The sequence below is a fragment of the Zingiber officinale genome, chromosome 6B, assembly GCF_018446385.1.
Source record: "Zingiber officinale cultivar Zhangliang chromosome 6B, Zo_v1.1, whole genome shotgun sequence".
Lineage (NCBI taxonomy): Eukaryota > Viridiplantae > Streptophyta > Magnoliopsida > Zingiberales > Zingiberaceae > Zingiber > Zingiber officinale.
The window spans coordinates 1,255,077-1,262,174 of record NC_055996.1 but is presented as its reverse complement, the minus strand read 5'-3'; positions in this window follow the sequence as shown (position 1 = coordinate 1,262,174).

Genomic DNA, 7,098 nt, shown 5'->3' with positions numbered 1-7,098 from the left:
CTTGTCCTTCTCAAGAACAGATCGCAGGGAGAAAGTGTTCGTATTTGACATCATGGTTATCTACTACAGAAAAATACAGAAAATAAATATCATATTCTTTTAAATCATTTAATTAGTCCTTTAACTAAATGATGCTCCCACTGAATTCTATAATTCATGTGGGACAAGATCCACATCATACTAACCCTTGAGTTAGCTTTGGCTAATACGCCCAAGATTTAGTATGATCAGTAGGTAACGATTTACCAATTACATTTCTATGCAACTCTTGTTTATAGGATCATTATCCACAGTTATATTAAAACTTGAGTTAGCTTTGGCTAATACGCCCAAGAATTAATATAAATGTGATTTATGTCCTATCTTTCCAACCATTGGAAGAATGCCTATAGTTGTACTCGATCCAACCGAGTTAACAAGGAATACTCAATCTAATTGAGTTTGTATTCGCCCATGCGTTGATAAGCGGGACCAAGATTGTCCCTCCGTACCCTACCAAGATAATATGTGTTGCTCTGCTTTGGCATATTCAACAACACATGTGATCGAGGTAGTGATAGGTATCACGGCACGGTAGGCATTAGAGTTGATGTGATTTAGATCTAATCTAAACAATGATGCGTATCATATACTCGATAGATCTCATCTAATCGAAGGGTGCATCATGTGCATGACTTAGATCTAATCTAATCGTTAGACACTAATTAATTACTTAATCATGCATCACATATACACAAGCAATTAATTAAATTAATTCGTGATTAGTCATGACCATACTACGATCTTCTCAAGCCAATGAGAAGATTGGATGGTCAACCTAGGGTCAACAGCTTCTCAAGCTCCTCCCTTTGACCACCTTGTGTTGCTCGTGCCCTCCTCGTAACTCCGTCTCGAGTGGACCTTCCACCGCTCTAATTTTTGTACATTACAATTTTGAAACTCGAGTTACATTCGAGTCTAAACTAATTTACAACAAGAATATAAAATAGAGAAAGGCACGACACGCAAGTCGCGAATAAAAATACAACACGCACATCACATCACGGCACGCAGGTCGTATTATGAATTACAACACATTTATTCCAATCCAATTGGGTCTTTTGGGCCATGATTATCACAAATTATACATAATTCTAAATTATGTATTTTCTATAATTTTCTGCAATTTTAATACCAATTTTTACGAGTAAAAATTCCCAGCGGTCTCGTTTAGCGGTTTTCGGGCGCAATTGCGGAACAAATCTCCTTGCGGGGCCAAGGACAGCGCCCCTACCCGCGATCTAACCATCGCGAGGGTTCTTTAGCGATCCTACAGCGCCTTAGCCCGCTGTCCCAAAAGGATTTAGGGCGAAACCAAGCCGTTTTGGAAATATCTTCCCGGTAGCGGAAGCCTACAAGTGCCGAAACACTTGTGCTTCACTTCTACGAGAAAATTACCCATAAAAACTATAAAAACCTAAATTTACAGAAAATTACAGAATCTATATTTTTCATAAAAATCAAAAATAAACTCGTACAAGTCTTTGCACGTGGCTCTGATACTACTGTTGGAATTTTTGGGCCGCGAAAATCGCATTTTCGCGTCTCGGAAACCCCGAAAGCCCCAGCCACCGGATCCGTGCAAAGAAAAATAAAATAAAATACGAGTACAAGTTTACAAACTCTAGATCTACACTAGATAAGAGTATTACCCTTGATGCGATGCCCTTCGCTATCCCGCTAGTCCAACGGCTTGCCGGATCTCAAGATTGTCAACGTAGACAATCCTCTACACGTATCCACACGAACACACTAGATGGAGAAGGACCAAACAAGGTGTGCTAGCACCTAGGGTGTTCGGCCAAGATAGGAGAGGGAGAGTAAGAAAAGAGAGCTCAAGGAGGAAGAAGAAGTGAATAACACCTTGAATGAGAAAAATGAATTCCATTCATTTTTGTGTGTGGACGGCCACAATTGTAACTCCATTACAATTAATGTGGTCGACCACATTAAATGGAATGGAGGTTTGTAACCTCCATGATGTGGAGCATCATCATTGGTCCACATCTTGCCAACTCACTAATGATGTGGCATATAGTCAAGTCAAACTTGACTCTTCCTCTTCCTCTCAAGTCAAATCAAACTTGACTTAATCTCTCTCATGGTTGATCTAATCCAACCATTTAATTCAAGCCAATTTAATATAATGAATCTAATTCCTTTAATTAAATTGATTCAATGAGTCATAATCTAAATTAGACTCATTGAACACATGAATCAACTTGAGTCCAACTCAATTAGCCCAATTAGGATTACTCTTAATCCAATTTGATTCATCAAATGAATCTAATCCTCTTGGTTCATCATATGAACCTAATCTCCATCTAATTGTCCTTAGTGTGTGACCCTATAGGTTCTTGTAATGTTGGCAATGCCCCTAAACCCATTTAGGAGCATAAGTAATGAGCGGTATCTAGCAACACATCATTACTACCCAAGTTACAAGAATGTTGAGATCCAATATCACCTTGTGACTACTAATTGTGACTCCTCACAATATATGACAAGTATCCTTCTATCCTAGACATCTAGATTGATCAAAATGAGGCATAGACCGTGTCATCCTCTAATCAATCTAAATCTTGAACTCCAAGTAGACTCACTAAATCAAATGAGCTCAATATCTCATATAGACTCATTTGGGCATGGCCATGCACTTCGTGGTCTCACTCTATCAAGAATATCGATGTCACTCCCGTCATATAGGAGGGATAGATCTCATCTACATTACTCACATCCCTCTGCATAATTCATTACATACCCAGTAATCGCCTTTATAGTCCACCCAGTTACGGGTGACATTTGACGAAAACAAAGTACATAACTCCTTATGTAGGGAACCATGGTGACTTCAGGTCTAAGGACTAGTAGTCATTCTAATAGCCACATGAGAAAGTATATGACACTCATATAACGATCCATGATACTTTCTCATGGCGGGTCATTGAGTATATATTCTCCAATGCATACCCATGTGTCAACTTGATATCTCTATATCCATTACTTGTGAGATCAAGTCATCGAGTTGACCTACATGCTAGTCTTATTGCATTAACATTGTCCCTGAATGTTAATACTCGACTAGGAATGATTAAGAGTAGTGTTCCCTATATCATCTCACTATCGGTTCAACTAACCGATTGATATAGGTGAGAACGTTCTACTCAAGGACGTTATTATACTTAGTTTATTTGGCACCAATACAAATAAGTATAATAACCAAAAACTATTGCCTTTATTTATATAAGAATATGATACAACAAGTCCATAATACAATCATCAAATGATTGACTCTAGGGCTCTAACTAACAGACAGTATGGAATTCGAAAAGTAAAAGAAAGTCTAATTCAAAAAGAAAGCCCTGTATTAAAGGGGAGCTTCACAAAATTTAAGTGTTAGCTTAAGTTATGCTTGTATTTGAACTTATGTACTTAAGCTTGCTCACTTACACTTTTTAAGTATCTTATGCATTTGTTTTACTTAACTTTGAATTTCGGTTGTCATAATAAAAAAGGGGGAGATTATTGATACGGGAAGCATCTGACGATCGAACTTGAGTTTTGATAATGACAAAAGATTCAAAGTTAAGGTGGTTGGTGATCTAACGGTCTGAATGAGATTGCAGGAAAGTCCTAAGTGTACTTAGGCAAAATCCCTAACTGTGGTTAGGTAAGGTGAAAACCCTAGGGGGTGGTAACCCTAGGTCATAGGGGGTGGTAACACTATGCAGAAAGTCTTGGTAGATCGAGTGCTTCAGGAAAAAGTCCTAGGGGGGGTAACCATAGGTGGAAAGTTCTGGTGTCACGAACCAGGTGAAAGACTGGACCAGCCGGGAAGCGGACGTCCAGCAGAAAGTCCGGAAGCATCGAGCACCGAGCAAAAGTCCAGTCGATCTGGAGGATCGCACTGGCATCAGGTAAATCTCCTGAATGGAGTAGGTGAGGACGCGTTCCCCGTAGAGGGAACAGTAGGCGTCGGGTCGACCTAGGGTTTCCGGTCGGAAATCCGAAGTTAGACTCGGACAGTCCGATGACTATCGTTCACTTATATTATTATGTTTTATGTGCTAACTTTGTGCTGCAGGGTATATTTGGGATTAATGTATCTTGCAGCCAAAGTGCAAAGAATAGCCTTGGATGAATAGTACCGAGGCGCCTCCTTGGAGCTTGGAGGCGCCTCGGGTGCGAGCCGAAGCCAGCTGTCCAGAAGGGTTGGAGGAGCCTTAAAGGAAGCTCAAGGCGCCTTGAACAGTTGGTTTAAGGCGCCTTGGACAGTGATGAAGGTGCCTTGAGATGGATAAAAGGCAGCGGTCAAAGCTTCATCGCAGAGTCATTTCCGAGATAAAACTTAGGGATTCAAGGCGCCTTGGAGCCTGATGGAGGCGCCTAGAACACCCTTTATAAGAGGGTCTCGACCAGCAGCTCTAGACAACGAATTCCAAGCAATCTTTCTTCAACGTGCTGTCAACGAGACGACCCAGAAGTGCTGCGACTACTTCCCGACGACTCGGAGCTCCAAATTTGATATTTCCTAAGTGTCGTTGGCTTTTCTAATTACTATTTTAAATTGTATTTAGCTTGTAATAATTTCGTGCTTATAGTTGTTGCCCACAGAAAGCGATCAAGGATCGCGGGCCTTCGAGTAGGAGTCGCCACAGGCTCCGAACGAAGTAAATCCCTTGCGTCTTTCTGTGTGCTCTTTTATTTTTCCGCTGCGTTTATTTACTTGACTGTTTTTATGATTCCAAAATGAACGAAATAGCCGCGAGCGCTATTCACCTCCCCCCCTCTAGCGCTTCTCGATCCAACATATAGAGGATAGGAACTAAGCAATTTATGTAACATCGCCTAGCATTACAAAGAAATTGAAATCCTAGAATCTATCATCCTCCATCCTCTTAGATCAATCCCCTCTTAAGATCCATTTTCTCTCTTCCCTCTTATCTTTCTCTTACTCTCTTTTCTCACCAATCTTACGTTTGTCTAGATAATTCACCGTGCGAAGTTAACTAGTGTTTAATCAACAGTCCCTATGGATACGATATCTTTTTATTACTGACGATGAAACCGTGCACTTGCGGTTGCGTAACATCGGGATTCCAAACTCTCGCCCCACCGCGAGTTATAAGTGAGCATGCTCTCACGACCAACGACCTCCTTATCGGTATTCTAAATTCTCGCCCCAACGCGAGTTATAAGTGAGCATGCTCTCACGACCAAAGACCTCTCAGTCGGGATTCCAGACTCTCACCCCAGCACGAGTTATAAGTGAGCATGTTCTCAAGCCTCCAGACTCTCGTCAACGCGCGAGTTATAAGTGAGCATGCTCTCACGACCAACGACCTCTCGGTCGGGATTCCAGACTCTCGCCCTAGCTCGAGTTATAAGTGAGTCTGCTCTCACGATCAACGACCTCTCGGTCAGAATTCCAAACTCTTATCCCAGCGCGAGTTATAAGTAAGCATGATCTCACGGCCAACAACCTCCCGGTCAGTATCCCAGACTCTCGCCCCAACATGAGTTATAAGTGAGTCTGCTCTCACGACCAACGACCTTTTGGTTGGGATTCTAGACTCTCGCCCAAGCGCGAGTTATAAGTGAGCATGCTCTCACGCATTCAGACTCTCACCTCAGCACAAGTTATAAGTAAGCATGCTCTCATGACTAACGACCTCTTGGTCAGTATTCTAGACTCTCATCTCAGCGCGAGTTATAAGTGAACTTGCTCTCATGACCAACGACCTCTTGATCGGGATTCCAGACTCTTGCCCCAGCGTGAGTTATAAGTGAGCATGCTCTCACACCTCCAGACTTTCGCCCCAGCGTGAGTTATAAGTGAGTCTACTCTCACGACCAACAACCTCTCGGTCGGGATTTCAGACTCTCATCCTAGCCTGAGTTATGAGCCAGCATACTCCCGCACTTAACAACTCATACGTTAGCTTTCTATACTCTTCTTCTCGGGCGGGTAATCAACAAGCAGAGCCTTCACTAATCCCCCTTAGGGTCTGCATAAAGTAAAGGAAGTGTCAGGGAGGAAAGGAAAAAAGAAACATGAACAAAGACCGAAACCCAACCAGATTTTTATTTATTTGATAAGATACAGGAAATACTCCTCAAAGGATCATTTTTGCATTTGAGACATCTAAGCGATCATAGTTCTCTTCTAGTATCAGCAGTCGATTGGCACCTCGAGCAAAAGTGTTCCGCTTGACCTGCCTTCTCCAGATAAGCTTGAGCCTGAATCAGCTCCGCCTTGGTGGACTGAATAATGCGACGTTGCTGAGCAATGGTTTCCTCTTTGAGTTAGTTTTCTTCTTGAAGAAGGGCTATGGAAGAGGCGTGTTTTTCTTTCAAATAGATCAGGAATTGAGCTTGGCTCTCCAGGTCTGAATAAACTTTCTATTTCAACGCTACTTTAGCCCGGGCTCGAGATTTAGCGGCTAACCAATGTTCCTCAATTTCTCGATGAAGAAAAGATTGAAGATCTCTATCCCGCGTCATCTCGGCTAAGGCTGTACCCCTTTGGGTAAGCAGTTGAGTCGTCTAATTCAATTGTTGATGGAGACGCTGCAGTTCATCCAACTCAGAATTCGCATTCATGAGTAAAGGGCGTCAGCAGAAAGAAAGTACGATTCTATAGATGGTGATCGACCACCTTTTAAACAAGAGGGGAAGGGGAAAACAACTTATGCAGAAGTTAAAATGACCCTTCTTCCTAGGTTGATTGAGTAGTTAAACATGTTATACGACCGAGGATCTAGGAAAAGGAGCAGTATTTAAGGTTATAATGGTGAAATAAATGAAACCAAGGTATGAGTCTAGTCAGTCGGATCTGAGCTTCCTTCGACTAGACTTGGGGGAGGCTTGTGATACGGTGCATAATGGTAGGGTCTGATCATCGGGAGTCAAGGAGACGTGACAGTCAAGAGTCAAGGAGGCGTGACAGTCAGAAGTCAAGGGGATGTGGTAGTCAACAGTTAGGAGGACATGACAATCAACAGTCAGAAGGACATGACAGTCAACAGTCAGGAGGACGTGGCAGTCAGCGGTTAGGGA